General features: G+C 36.2%; 3 non-coding genes across 3 annotated transcripts; 2 read left to right on the plus strand and 1 right to left on the minus strand.

Annotated features, from left to right (window-relative positions):
- Positions 1 to 4,179: 4,179 nt before the first annotated feature.
- TRNAS-AGA (transfer RNA serine (anticodon AGA)) lies at positions 4,180 to 4,261 on the minus strand. Its single transcript has one exon. It is a non-coding gene; the product is annotated as a tRNA-Ser (tRNA).
- A 176-nt stretch (positions 4,262 to 4,437) lies between these two features.
- Positions 4,438 to 4,510, plus strand: TRNAR-CCU (transfer RNA arginine (anticodon CCU)). The gene has a single exon. It is a non-coding gene; the product is annotated as a tRNA-Arg (tRNA).
- Positions 4,511 to 4,758: 248 nt separating this feature from the next.
- Positions 4,759 to 4,840, plus strand: TRNAS-CGA (transfer RNA serine (anticodon CGA)). The gene has a single exon. It is a non-coding gene; the product is annotated as a tRNA-Ser (tRNA).
- The last annotated feature ends 11,414 nt before the right edge of the window (positions 4,841 to 16,254 follow it).

The following is a 16,254-nucleotide window of genomic DNA, read 5'->3' on the forward strand; positions in this document are numbered from 1 at the left end:
TGAATACTATTCCTTGAACTCAGTAGCAACTGTAGAACTCGATAGAGTCTAAAATGCTTGGTTAATAATGTTAACTGTACAATAAGCTTAGTAGATATCATCTGTCTAAGTAAGTGTGTGTCACTAATGACAAACATGATTGTAATGTCAACACATGCATAGTTCTTCATTGAATTAACAAGATTCAAGCACTACTTATCTAACTAATTTGACCTACAAAAAAAATGAAAAATTCCTCCCACAACTAGACCCTCCTTGAGTGATTACTCATGATTAGAACTACATAATCAACATAAACATTCACAATAAGTCTCTCCATCATGTTAATAATATAAAAATATTGAAACTATTCTTCTTAGTAAATCCAACAAAATATCTAAATTTACTTTATTGCTCGACCAACAATTTTTAAGAAACAAATGTTGGAGACTTCATAGAAATAAAAAAAGCCTAGAACCTAGAACATCAATCCCTTGTATCTAGGAAGAATGCTTTTATTGAAAACTTGAAATGTGGAGCAATAAAGATTGGAGAGGGGACCACTCTATCAGACTATTAGTTGAACCAGAGTAACCTTGCTTTCCATGTTTGACTGGTTCAAATGATGTGCTAAAACTTAGCAATTTATTCCTTATTATGTATCTTCACACTTCGGATCAATACCACATATATATGCATTTATGCACCAATCTATCAAACTCAATAATCCATCAAAATATTTCTTAAAAACAAACATATGTTTTTCCCTTATAAGGATGACTTCTTACCATAGAGGATATTAAAACAACATGATTAATCATCATCATATCACCACAAAATTTGTATTGAAATACTACAAAACCATTATTCTGAGTGTTATATATTGAAATGGAGTTCAAGCAATCATAAAAGTATCTAATAAAATGATTTAAAATGGGGCTTTTCAATATTCTCAAAATGGGGCTTATCTACTAGCCTTAACAAGTAAGGTTTTAAGGATTGGGATAAATAAGAATGCAACATCCAAAAAGCATAGACATTATACCTAGAACTACAAGTTATCCTCAAATGTGGAGTGCACTAAAGCATAAGTCGTCAAAAAAATAAAAGAGAGGTGGTGTCAAAAAAATGACGAGATGTGTTAGGCGAGAGTGGGACATATAGAAACAGAGTATCAAGAAAGTAGTTCATATCGCATGGCTACTACAGTTTGCTACAATTGCAATGAAGGGTTGTGTAGTGAACTGGAGATAGTTTACTAATCGTTGATGATGTCAGAAAGTACGCATGTACAAAAGTCGCACATGTGAAAGTTTATGTATATCTGTGAGCTAACAACATTGATTAAATGTGTATTTCATTTAATTAATGTATGATAATAAAGTGTGAAGCCAACTCAAAGATTTATTATTGAGCATGGTATAAAGGAAAGATGTTTTCGTGTTTTACAAACATGGTGAAGAAGTGAAGACTTGTGAATTACTAAGCAGTAGAGCAGAGTGTTGTGTGTAAGTGACGTTAAGGGTTATTGTTACTGGTCACAGAGTTCCATATTTGATTGCATGATCTGAAGGTGAAGGAGTATGATGTACTGGACAGAGAAAGAAGTAAAAACTTGTTACAAATCTATTATTCTTAAAGGAATAGTAGCGAGGTCAATTGGACAGTGGGTTCATTGATTTGATTCTAAAGTTGTTTGGATAGTGGGTTCAGCTTCCTTCCACAACTCCTAACAGGGATTCAAAGTCTCCTAATAGGGACTCTTGTACTAAATGTTGTAATAGACTCCTAACAGGGTCCATCCTATAACAAGGAACATTCATATTAGTACATCATTTTGTGGGCATCATTCCCACAGGGGTTTTCCCTCTGATCAAGGGTTTCCCTAGTCAACATATATGGTGTAATTGTTTATGTGTATCTCTTTATGGTTGTTGTTTACTTTGAATGGTCAAGATTGTTTAAGAGGTTAAATGTTTAAATTGTCATCTAACTAATTCACTCCGCCAACTCCCCCCCCCTCGGCTCAATTATATTGGTGGACTATTGTTTCTAACAATCCACTCCTAAAGTTAAAGTGGGGGACCAAATAAATTATAACACATCTTCCTAGTTCATTCCAAATGAATGACACACAACAACACATCCTTCGAATTTGGCATCAAACATAATGTGTAGATAAGTAATGTAGCATGTTAACCAGTCAATCAAAAACCATTTTCTAATGCAAATAACTTGGTGTAGTTCTTCACACACCATGATAAGATCTATAACAACATGTCCTCCAAACTGCACAACTAGAAACAACATTGTGGAGCATTCTCTAGATCAGTCTTGATAGACAACCACAATGTCAGCAAATTGCACCTACTAGCCTTAACAAGTAAGGTTTTAAGGATTGGGATAAATAAGAATGCGACATCCAAAAAGCATAGACATTATGCCTAGAACTACAAGTTATCCTCAAATGTGGAGTGCACTGAAGCATAAGTCGTCAAAAAAATAAAAGAGAGATGGTGTCAGAAAAATGATGAGATGTGTCAAGCGAGAGTGGGACATATAAGTCGTCAGAAAATGCTGAGACATATGTCAAGCACTGTTAGATTATATTGGATCAATTTTTTATGATTTTACTTTTGCATTTATGGTTATTTTTTTGTTGTTCACAAAGCAATGCAAATTTATATATGTTTTTATTATTATTATTATTTATAACTTTGCATTTAAAGAGTATTATATAAGATTGTATGATATTTTGAAGAGAGGTAGTTATTAAAGATTATGGATTTTTATTTAAATTATTTTATTTGACTGTTATTTTTATAACTAAATTAAAATTTTATATTTGTTTTACATTATAATTTTAAATTTAATATTAAATTAAAATATAATTGAAATCTTGAATATTATTCATATTTAAACTATTATAGCCATCTTAAAATCTAATTGAATTATCATCATAATTTATTCATAATCATGATCTTAATCTTCTTTGAAACAATAAATTCGATTATATGGTATTTGTAACTGAATTGTAATTATGAAACAATTTTATAAACTACATAAAATACTTATAAACCAATAAAGATAAAATGATAAAATGCTTGAGAATAAATTATTCATTCTTTATAAGTTTGGTTTTTCTTTTTCTTTGTTTAAATTGATATTTTTTCTTTTATCAAGACAATGAATTGGAGAGAAAATGGTATGCGTTTTGATTTTGAAAAATATTAAATAATAATTTATTAAAAAATCAAGAAAAACTATGGTGAATCTTATTTGCACTAGAAGTATTTGACCTCCAATCTTCGACATTATTTTGGACAACCCATTTGACAGCGTCCTTAGACTCGACACCGTTGCAAAAATTGCATGCCCATTCAATAGTCATTCCTCACAACACAAAATCATTGGAAGATGCAAGGCAAGTTCACAAATGTCTTATCTACCCTTACCAAACTAGAATGTCATTTGGAGGGTATGCAAAAATTGATTTGACAAAATGTTTTGAATCTCTCAAACAAATGTAAGGGGCAATTATAAATCCAGGTTCATCAAACATTTGCCAACATATTCCTCTATCATGTCAATATGGGAGCTTGTGAACTGTACTTGCTAACACTCACAAAGCAAGGACTCTAGCTCAACTAAAGCTCTTGTTTTGCAAGGCGAGGATCTCAACTCCAAGTTTCTAAATTGTTGAAGTAGGTAGACAAGTTTCAAAATCTTCCTTCCATATGTCTCCATCCACTTGGGTTTCCATCTCCTTCGTTCTTAGCCTAACATTTTAGATTTGGGCAAGGAACTATCTCTACATTATTTGAAGGATCAAGTTTTTCTTAGGCTTCATCTATGTAATCTTATGGGTTTTATGGTTAATGAATTTGACGTATATATTTAATAGAAGGGTGCCAAGGAGGAGCCTTAGAGTCTTCAATCATGGTCCCATCTTCAAATGGCTTTTCGGGCTTGGGAGGCAAAATCACTCCTTTTTCCTTATATCCAACCCAAATCAACGGAGCCCCTCTTTTTACAAAATTTAATGGTGTATAAATTGCCTAAGCTTGATTTGATGGCAAACTAGGAACATATGAAAAAGAAACTTGTATCAATTTGGCTGCTGAAGCACGCACGGAGCATACGCAGAGCTTAAAAGTGATGAGATTTTCAAATGAAGGTTTGGGAAAAACAGATAACCATCGTGGACGGCAGGATTCGAACCTGCGCGGGCAGAGCCCACATGATTTCTAGTCATGCCCGATAACCACTCCGGCACGTCCACTTACGTGAATTTCAATCTAATCAAACAACATTAAACCAGGAAACTACAAACAAAAGAAGGTAAAATAAAGTGCTTTTAATGAAAAGTTAATTGAAATAGTCAATGAAGTCGGGAGAACATGATTCGGGGATTCAAAAAAAGTTATTTTATGAATAGAAGAAAGAGCTCAGCAGCCAGCGCCTGTAGCTCAGTGGATAGAGCGTCTGTTTCCTAAGCAGAAAGTCGTAGGTTTGACCCCTACCTGGCGCGCAAAGCACAATTTATATTTTATTCTCTTTCCTCAGTAATTCCATTTATCGCATTTCATCCTACAAATTCCAACGCCATTCCACCAACTCACAAGCGGCAGCTTTATTTCTCTGTTTTGTTTGTTGTAATTTAAATCAAGTCCGCTGCCTTTGTCGTCAATTCAGTAGCTAAAGGTTTCCCGTTAATTCAAATAATTTTCTTTTAGACTACTGACTATGATATGAATCTGCTGCTTATCAAAATATCTCGTCGATATGTCCGAGTGGTTAAGGAGACAGACTCGAAATCTGTTGGGCTATGCCTGCGCAGGTTCGAATCCTGCTGTCGACGACTCCTTTTCACCACCAATCTGCTCACATCTCAATCTTTTCAAGATGCTAACTAATTCCCTTTTATTCTTAGATCTCTATCTAAGAAGCTAGCGAATAGTCTAACTACATGCTTCACGAGAGCAGGAACAATATTTTCTTTCTACCTGCAAAAACAAATATTTGACTTTTGGTGCTCTGAGGATGGTTGACACCATTTTGTGACCATTTGATCTTAGCTTCTCCAACATGGTATTAGACCACACTTGCTAATACCTTCCTAAATAGTCTAGAGTTTATATCAATTTTGGAAACCTACTTTCCTACGATTCATTTTAGAGATAATCCAACATGGTATTAGACCACACTTGCTAATACCTTCCTAAATAGTCTAGAGTTTATATCAATTTTGGAAACCTACTTTCTTACGATTCATTTTAGAAATAATCCAACATGGCATTAGACCACACTTGCTAATACCTTCCCAAAAAGTCTAGAGTTCATATCAATTTTGGAAACCTACTTTCCTACAACTCATTTTAGAGATAATCCTAGGTTTGAGTGTGTTCATTGGTACTATAGGCTAGACAACTATGAGGAGCCAATTTATACCCTCTCACTTTTGTTGATTTTAAATATTTGTTGCATTCTCCTTAGGTTGAGATATAGGTTAGATGAATGCATAGGTAGGTAGTTCTACATAATTATTATATTCCATTGCACGTTCTTCCTGATTCTATACAAATGTGCATTCTTTTAGCGCATTTATCAAACCCTCACATTGGATGCATTTTATTGCATATACATATAGTTCTATTGTGCATGCATATTTATGATAAAGTGTTGCATTGGTTTATGTTGACTAATCTAGAAATTACTATACACTCACCATGTATTGTGGATTTTAGCACATCATCCCAATTTTTTTTTTTGGTTAACTCGTCAAGCATTTGATAGTGATCTCATCAAGAATTTTGCTAGGTTAACTCATTGTGCATTTATAGGGTTAATTTGTTAACCGCATTAGCAAATTGCTTAAAAGTCCTACAAATAAGTGGTAATGTAATGTGAAAGAATTAGATGCCAGTTTACTCTTTATTAGATGACTATTTATGGTGGATGTAGACCGTATTGGGTGAACCACATTAAAAATATTTATTATTGTATTTCTATCTTCTCTTAAGTGTACTTCTCAAACCCTAAAAAGTGGTATCAGGGTAATGTGTTTCTTATTGATTTGGTAGGAAATCTATAATTTGAGTTGGAGCAATGGCAGAAGAAAGAAGACATAGAATTGATAATTTGAATGGCCAATGCTATCAACTATGGTAGATTATCTATATCAAAAGCATTAATTCTTACCATTGGGTGCAATAGAACAAAATTAATGACTTCTTAGGATGAAAACCATAGAGAGTCTAATTAAGGATGTAGACAAACTGTATGAGAAACCCTTCACCTCAAGGAAATGAAAACTAGTTAAGCATTCAACATTTTTTTAACAATCATGGAGCAGAGCAGTGCAGAACAAGGAGGAATTTTGAATAGGATTTCAAGCAAGAATACTACCAAGCTGGGGTAGGGAAACTAGTCTGCGAGTCTCGAGCAAGACAAAGACGAGGGAAAGGGGGATGCAACAGAAGATGGGGACCCACATACTTTGCAACTGCACCCAAGAGAAAATATTATCTCTGTTCTATTACTAAGGACATCAAGAGGAGGGGCCTAGGGGAGATGGAATAATCTATTGGAGTCAAACCATCAGGTAAATCGTCTTTCGCTAAGATCATTGATAAATCTGTCAAGGATAAGGGTATTTTCACCTTAGAAGTTCCTAATGAAATTATTGGCCATAACCTTCTCGATATGGCTACAACCCTGGTGGGAAAATTTATTAGCCCTCGACCAAATATTGACTTGGTAAGGATTTTCGCTAGAAACAAATGGGAGTTGAAAGGTCAGGTTGAAGTAATAGCTATGGCAAAAGGCTTTATGGATTTTGAGTTCTCCTGCCCAGAAGATTACTCCAGGATTCTTTGTGTGACTAACTGGATGATGGGAAAATCTACTCTTATTCTTCAAAAGTGGACTTCCAACCTAAACCTGAATAATGATTTTCTAACCCAGGCCCCGGTCTAGATTAGGCTACGAGAGCTTCCCTTAGAATATTGGCATGAAGATGTTTTTGATGGCATCGCCAACTCTTTTGGGGAACTTCTATCTATTGATCTTGTCACTACAGCCAAGAAAGGACTCACATATGCTAGAATCTACATTGAAGTGGTTGAAGGCCAGGATATGCCTCAAGTGATTGAGTTGCAGTCTCGTCTGGGTAGATGGGTGCAGCAGATCAACTATGAGAATGTTCCTTTTTCCTACTTCCATTACAAAAAGGCGGGACATAAAGTGAAGGCTTGCCCAATATTTAGAGAGAAGGAAAAGGCCTGTAAAGCTGAAAATAAACAAGTGAAGAAGAAGGACAACCAACACAAATCCCTAAACCAAGTTGATGCACCCAAAAAGGTGTGGAAGGAAAAAAGCTATATAAGAAAAGGCCCTGAGGGGAGAAGCTATTGGAGAAAATGATAAGAGGGAACCCCCACTAGAACATAACACTCTGGAAGGAAACAAAGATTTTGAGGAGGCACAACAAAAGGCTTCATTGACAAATAACAATAGGGTCTTGATAGATGTTGAGCCATGTCCCAAAATCACCTCGTAGGAGAATGGAGGGAAGGATGTGGCTACTAATGCAATGGGTGTAGGGAAGAAGTTCATTGAGGAAACTACAAAGATGGATACCAATGATGCCTCTGGTGTTCCTGATTCTCAGGATGGGGCTCTTGTGGAGCTGTTGAGATAACCTCTTTCATGGGATTCCAACTTTAGCACAAACAAAAGGGCCTCCCCTTCAATGGTCAACAAATTCCTCGAAAGGGTTTCAACCACCACTCCTGGTCACCTTTCCCATTTGTAGGCCCTTTTTGATAGCTGCAAGGAAGCAAATGAGAATCCATGGATACCAGTCAAGCATAAGAAAAAGAAAAATAGCAGGGACCCTTCACCGATCTCGCCTCCAGCCAGGAGGAGCAAGGTGAAAGCTGATACTAGAAGAAAATCTAGTATCCCAAGTAGGAAGAACAAGAATCAAATAAGAAAGGAAGAAACAAGGAGGAATATTCTAGATGGGACCCAAAGAACCATCTAGAAATCATGCAACCAAAATAAAGCATGAAGATCATTTCCTAGAACATTTGTGGACCCAATGGAATTTACAAACAAGAAATTGTTAGGAATATGATTAGGGATCATAGGCCAGATTTATTTTTAATTCAGGAAACTAAAATGAGGAAGGAGAAAGTTGAAAAGATTTCCTATAGTAAAGGAATGAGGAACATGGCTACTGACTCAGACGTTGCTTCGGTTGGTCTGCTAATTATATGGAAGGAAGCCTTTGAAGCCAACATCATCTTTGACGAAGGTAATATTTTGCACATGAATTTCTTTAATCCTAAGGCTCAAGATAGATGGTTTCTTTTGAACATCTATGCCCCCAATACTAAGAATAGCAGAAGAATTTTTTGGAATTTTTTTTTTGATTTGGTAGCCCAGATGGGTGAATCAAAGGGCATGGTTATGGGGGATTTCAATACCCCTCTCTTGGCTTCTGAGAAGATAGGTGGGTTATTGCCTAACGTGGATAGTAGGCAACACTTGGCGGACTTGATAAGGGACTTGGCCTTGGTGGATGTTGATCTTGGGGGATGCTAATTTACTTGGTCCAACAAGAGAATTGGTCCAGAGTGCATCCAGGTGAGATTGGATAGAGCCCTTATACCTTTGGATTCAATGAGTCAATTTCAGTGAAAGCTTTCATCTTTGGTGTGTCTTGGATTGTACCACTCCCCTATCTCTCTTACTATTGATAGAGTTAATAGAAAGAAGGCTTTCCCCTTTAGATTTGAGAAGATGTGGTCAGTGCACCCAAGCCTATTTGACAAAATCAAGGAGTGGTGGGGTATAGAGGTTGATGGAACAACCATGTACAAGGTAGCCAAGAAACTTAGATTCACTAAGTTAAAAATTCAAAAATGGAACAAAATCGAAGAGATCCAGACCTAGGGTTATGATGATATTAAGACGAATTTTGAGAAGGAAATCCTTTTTGATCTTCACAACATAGTTGGGAAGGAGATATTTTTTTAGAGATAGTGGTCTAGGTCAGTCTGGCTAAAGGAAGGGGACAAAAACTCTAGATTCTTCCACCTATCCATTATGAAACACAGGGCTGCCGATAGAATTTGTGAGATTAAAAAGGGGAATGACACTGTTAGGGAAGATAATGAGATAGCAGAGGAGTCTATCAGGTACTTCTTTTCAATCCTTACTAAAGACCTTAACTTGGAAGAAGAGGACCAGAATGTTATTCTTAACACCATTCCCAATGTTATTGGTGATGCTCAGAATCATACCTTAGTGGCTATCCAAAAGCTTGAAGAAATTAAAGAGGCAATTTTTGCTCTGCCTATTGAGAAGGCCCCTGGCCTTGATGGTTTCCCCACCTTTTCCTTCTAGATGTATTGGGAAATTATTCAATCTAATCTTGTCAAAGTTGTTTAGGAGTTTTTTGGTGTCAAGAACCTGCTAAAAGAAATCAATGCAACTTTTTTGGTTATGATCCCTAAAGTCACTGGTGTAAATTCTTTCGGCTCTTTCAAACTGATTAGCCTCTGTAATTTTTTCTATAAGATTTTTGCAAAAGTCTTAACTAACAAAGTTATCAAATTACTTCCAGAGATTATTGCGTCTCAGCAATTGGTTTTTTTTCCTGGTAGACAGTTCTAGACTCCATCATTGAGGTTCATGAAGTTATTCATTCCCTTGAAGTTGGAAAACAAGAAGGTTTTCTACTCAAACTTGATCTGTCTAAGGCCTATGATAGGGTGGATTGGGGGTTTTTGGACAAAATTCTTGAAGCTTTTGGTTTTAATGCCAGAGTGCAAATGATTATCTCTCAATTGGTTTCCACCCCTTCCTTTGCAGTCATGGTTAATGGGACCCCCTCTGACTTCTTCAAATCCTCTAGAGGCCTTCGTCAAGGTGATCCTATATCCCCTATTCTCTTCATCATTCTAGCTGAAGGTTTGGGCAAGCTCATACATTTCAAAAGGAGTAGAGGGGATTTAGTGGGCCTGAAACCTTCTTCTGATCCCTTGGTTTTCACTCCCCAACAATTCATGGATGATACCATTTTGGGGGTTGAAGCCTCTTTGAGAGAAGCTAGGATTGTGAAAAGCGTCCTTAATACTTATTCCAAGGCCTTTGGGTAGCTCATCAATTGGGACAAGAATTTGGTGTTCTTCTTCAACACCCCTTTAGATAGATAGAAGAAAATTGTTGGCATTTGGGTTGTAATATTGTGGCCCTCCCTTCCATATATTTGGGCCTTCCCTTGTGGACTAAATCTTTGATAACTTTTGGCACAATCTCATTGACATATTCAATAGAAAGCTAGCAGGATGGAAAGGCATCACTCTAAGTCAGGCTGGCAAAGTGTTGTTGATTAAATCCACCTTGCAAAACTTACCCACTTATGCTCTTAGCCTCTTCTCTATCCCTTCTAAGGTGATTGATCATCTGGAAGCTATTTAGAGAAATTTGATGTGGTCAAGCATTGATGAGAACAAGAAATACCATCTGGTGGCTTGGGAGAACATCTATAGACCAAAAACAAATATTTGTCGACGACTCTTTTTCACCACCCATAATCCTTCTCACATCTCAATCTTTTCAAGATGATAACTAATTTCCTTTTATTCAATCTCTCTATCTAAGAAGCTAGCGAATAGTCTAACTACATGCTTCACGAGAGCAGGAACAATATTTTCTTTCTACCTGCAAAAACAAATATTTGACTTTTGGTGCTCTGAGGATGGTTGACACCATTTTGTAACCAAAAACAAATATTTGTCAACGACTCTTTTTCACCACCCATAATCCTTCTCACATCTCAATCTTTTCAAGATGCTAACTAATTCCCTTTTATTCAATCTCTCTATCTAAGAAGCTAGCGAATAGTCTAACTACATGCTTCACGAGAGCAGGAACAATATTTTCTTTCTACTTGCAAAAACAAATATTTGACTTTTGGTGCTCTGAGGATGGTTGACACCATTTTTTGACCAAAAACAAATATTTGACTTTTGGTGCTTTGAGGATGGTTGACACCATTTTGTGACCATTTGATCTTAGCTTCTCCAATGTGGTATTAGACCACACTTGCTAATACCTTCCCAAATAGTCTAGAGTTTATATCAATTTTGAAAACCTACTTTCCTATGATTCATTTTAGAGATAATCCAACATGGTATTAGACCACACTTGCTAATACCTTCCCAAAAATTCTAGAGTTCATATCAATTTTGGAAACCTACTTTCCTACGACTCATTTTAGAGATAATCCTAGGTTTGAGTGTGTTCATTGGTACCATAGGCTAGACAACTATGAGGAGCCAATTTATACACTCTCACTTTTGTTGATTTTAAATATTTATTGCATTCTCCTTAGGTTGAGATATAGGTTAGATGAATGCATAGGTAGTTAGTTCTACATAATTATTATATTCCATTGCACGTTCTTCCTGATTCTATGAAAATGTGCATTATTTTAGTGCATTTATCAAACCCTCACGTTGGATGCATTTTATTGCATATACATATAGTCCTATTGTGCATGCATATTTATGATAAAGTGTTGCATTGGTTTATGTTGACTAATCTAGAAATTACTATACACTCACCATGTATTGTGGATTTTAGCACATCCTCCCAATTTTTGTTTTTGGTTAACTCGTCAAGCATTTGATAGTGATCTCATCAAGAATTTTGCTAGGTTACCATGAACATCAAGGACCTATCGCCAACTTTTTTTGTGACTAACTCAAAATAGACATATAAATATTTCCCTAGCATCACACATGATTCTAGAAGGATTTAAGGTAGAACTCATGTTGGGGAACCCACAAACAAGTGGCATTTCAAAATTGCATCATACAATCACGAATGATTATATATTTGAATATGTAAGGGTCATATTCAACTAACTCATAAAGAAACCAAGATAAAGATAAAGACCTCACTCTAGGATTGCCTCATTCATTGCACACCATGATATGAAGGATTGCAACGGCCTTGAGGAGGGATACAATTAAATAGCTCAAAAAATATAATCAAGAACCAAAATTGCAACCCAAGATTAAAAAAAAATTCAAAAAATGTCTTTTGCCCAAGAGATCAATAAGATTGGATATTGATCGGATTAGGTCAAACATGAGAAAGGAAACATCCTACAAGGGTCTATTGGTAGTATTCGAAACTATGATTTCTCGATAAAAAGATGATCTAGGATAATCATGATAACAAAGAATCTTTGTTAAGGACTTTCTCAAACATGTAGCTGGAAGAACAAAGGACCTCCATTTGATGCAAATGATTGATAAAAAAATTTAGGAGATGTATAATGAGAACAAACTAAGGACTGAACGATGAAGATATTTACAAATAGATGGATCGATTATTTACAAAATATACTATATAGGAGCTCATTTTGAGGGATAACAAAAAAGATATATAGACACAAAATGCTCAAGAATGTAGGATAGTTATGATAAATATGTTGATATTTTTCCAAGCTTGTGAATTGGGATAGTAAAATTTGTTGTGTCAAGAACATGCAGTGATAAAACACCTAGAGAATATGGGTTTTTGGACAGATAGAAGTTATGGGGATATGGAGAAATATTTTGATAGATAATGGACGATCCAAGTATGCATGGCACTTATTTTTGAGGTTTTCACCAAGTTGCCTATCCAAGGCACTTCAATTGCCAAGTTTTCACCATTGGACGCATATTCCTCTTAACTTTTTATAATAAAAAATTGTTACCATCAAAGAGCCTGAATTGCCAAGTTTTCAGCTTGCTGATGAAATTATCAGGACTTTTTAATTTTTTAATGAATTTTCCTAATAGGAAAGGTACAATATATGGCTCAACCATAGCATTTTTTAAGATGAATGATACTTGTGGGGTCATTTAGAAATTCACCTTCTAGTGTTAATAACTAATATGCTCCTAAGCTAAATCATGTTGTGACACAGGTACCCAACCAAGTGGGCTCAAATTTTCCTTTCTTTTCTCTGTTATTTTGTACCTTCATGTTCTCTTTTAGGACTATGTCCTACCTTCTTTTTAAAGCTTCTCTTGATCATGTTTTAGTATAGTACCAGGTGATCATATGATTGTTTCATTCTCTCATGTAGCAAGTCTAGTTGGATAAGTCATGTTACACAATAATCCTCTATAGTGATCACATTTCTCAATGATATGTGCATCAATGGTAGTTTGAGCTCTATTGGTAAGACTTCCTCAGCACCATATACTAGGGAGCATGGGGTGGCACTTGTGGGAGTTCAAAAAGAAGTACATAATTCCTAGAGGGTGAGACTAATTTGTAGATGCTTCTCACGACCAGAATATTAACAAATTTCTTAAGGATCTTGAGGATAGTTTTGTTAGTTTCCTCAGTCGGTTCATTAACTTGAGTAAAATAAGGACTAGAGAAATAGTGATGGATGTAGAGATGATCACACAAATCCTTCATATGCTGATTTTCAAAGGGTGTTCCATGATATATGAAGATGGTTGAGGAGATGTTGAAGCAAAAAATGATGTGGTAGAGGAGGAAATTCAAAGTTTGTACTCTAGTTGTGGGTGAGACTGGAATTGCCTTAGGCCACTTCATGAAATACTCTACTTGTATAAGGAAAGGCAAGTGATATTACTAATAAAATTAAAAGATCAATATGAGAAAGGATATGTTGGTGCAATAGGTTGTAGATCTTGAGGCATCATTAGAAATGCTTTTGGTAAAGGGATTGTTGCGGTTGTCGCCCCACTTGGAATACAAACTTATCATTATATAGAGGCTATCGCAACTCGACATACTATTAAACTAACAAGAGAAATGGGAGTGAAATTTCTCTAGCAGGAAGGAGATTCAAAAATATTATTGATTGCTTAAATGAGAAGAATAAGACAACATGGACAATTGTGAATATAATTGATGAATACATTCAACATCTCAAGACCTTCAAAAAAATGTATGTGGCACATGAGTACCTGGAAGCCAACCAAGTGACGAATAGGCTAGCTAACTGGATAGTCAAGTCCAATGAAGTGGCTAAGTGAACAGATGGTTATAATTTCCCGTCAAAAAATAAAGAGTTGATCAAAAGGGAAAGGATCCTAGCTAGATTGGGTATCATAAAAAGTCCATTACGTTTGTTAATGAGTTATAAGGAGTGGTCAAAAATATAATGTGTATATTTATAATGATTGTTTTTTATTTATGGGAAATGTGAAAAAATATGATGTGGAAGTACGATAGCACTTGTACTTCTCACATCAACCACATCTATCAACTTATTTCAACGATCAAGTTTAGGTAGGAAATTCATAAGGTGGAAAAAAGGTCCAAGAAAACGAGAAGTGCCAAAGTTTTTCTGGATTCAAAGGGCTTCGATAATGGAAATAGAGCTTGTACAGAGGAAGATATCATGATTTCAAAAGGACACAGGAGGGAACCAGACGACAAAGCCCAGAAGTGGCATAGATGTTCCAAAGTGTGGAACATTCTAAAAAAAGGGGAAATCACAAATTTCATTAAAATACTCCATGGTTGGAAACCATCCATTACCAAGACTATGGTTAAGAGCTAGAATGAGGGAATAGTTAAAATTGATGGGGTGGATTTTATGGTGACAGACGATGTCATCTCCACTATTACTAGCATTCCTATCATGGGAAAGAAATTCTATAGAGATAGAAAAATCTCAAGGCAAGTGGTGGTGGAATTCACAAAGGATCAAGAGGAAAAAAAGGCATTGGTGAAAAAATGAACCCATTATCTTCTGAGCTCCATCAAGACATTTTGGAGGTTTGTGCTATGGGTAATCATCAAATATATCTCCCTCGACACCAAATTTGACCACCTTTGCACCTACCACTTCATGTTACTCAACCACTTCAGGTATGGGGTGAAGATTTCTATTCCCTTTTACCTCTACTCTTCTATGAATGAGAACATTAATGAATATCAAGAGAAGTATACTAGGAATCTAGCACTCCATGAAGGGCTTTTACTATTAATCTATGAATTCTTTAAGGCTAGAAAAATAGGAAAACAACTTAAGAATAAGGAGTAAAAGAAGGGCAGAGGGGACTTTGAAGAGTTGGAAGAGGACTATTTTCCTTCTAATGCAGAGGATAGCCTTGAGGTGCATACTAACTTAGAGAGGGATGAATCCCCATATCATGGCTCTAGTAAAAAAATCATCAAAATGGAAAGGAAGGAGGAAAAGGATTTCCCTAAGCCCAAGCAGGGTCTTGACACCTTCTCGGATAGCGACTATAATGAAAGCATGGCTCAAGTAAAAAAATCATCAAAATGGAAAGGAAGGAGGAAAAGGATTTCCCTGAGCCCAAGCAGGGCCTTGACACCTTCTCAGATAGGGACTATAATGAAATGGATGAAGGCATGGATATGGGGGTAGAAAGTGCAGAAGGGGAGGAGGATCTAAGAGATGGGGAGGGTTTGGAGAGGAAGAGGGGCAAGAGAATCATCAAAATCAAAATGTTGACAAATAAAGAGGACAATGTCCAAACTTCCTGGGACCAAAAAAGTAAACTCTCTGAGGCCAAGGAGGATAAACAGGGGGTGGAGAAGGAGGGGATGGAAGGGGACCTCAATTAGGGTGAAAGGGAGGAATAGGAGTAGGCCTACAAGGAATTCGGAACCAACAAATATAGATGCTCGATCATGGGAAAGGATAAGAAAGTGGTGTGGTAGAATTTCAACACATTTTCTACTAAAATAGGGATCAATTATGAGTTGATTAGAACTTTGGTCAAAGAGAATGAAGAGGGTAAAATCTGAATGGAAGAGTTGATCAACCCTACCTTGATTATTTTTAGTGACACCACTAAGGAAAACCCAGATATGGATGTCCTCAACAATGCCAAAAATAGCATGGTGGATAGCTTCTACACCACCAAGTGGATTTTTCATAAAATCCAAGAGCTCAAATATAGGGTGAGCAGCTTGGAAAGGGAGAACTATAGTTTGAAGAATAGAATAACGGAGGAAGAAAAGAGCATGGACAATAGAGTTGAGGAGGTCAACAATAGGGTTCAAACGATGGAAAGCTCAATGCAGATTATAGTGGAACAAAGCTATAATAATCTCAAAGAGGCCAATGAGAATATAAAGCTTCTCATTAACAAAATGAAGGAGTAAAGAATCAGTAAGGAGGAGGACCTTGCCACCCACAGTGCAAAGGATAGGACCCCTAATGATAGCTCAAGGAAGTGCACTAGA

Source organism: Cupressus sempervirens, chromosome 5 (genome assembly GCF_028749045.1).
Source record: "Cupressus sempervirens isolate cs-2001-9-10 chromosome 5, ASM2874904v1, whole genome shotgun sequence".
NCBI lineage: Eukaryota > Viridiplantae > Streptophyta > Pinopsida > Cupressales > Cupressaceae > Cupressus > Cupressus sempervirens.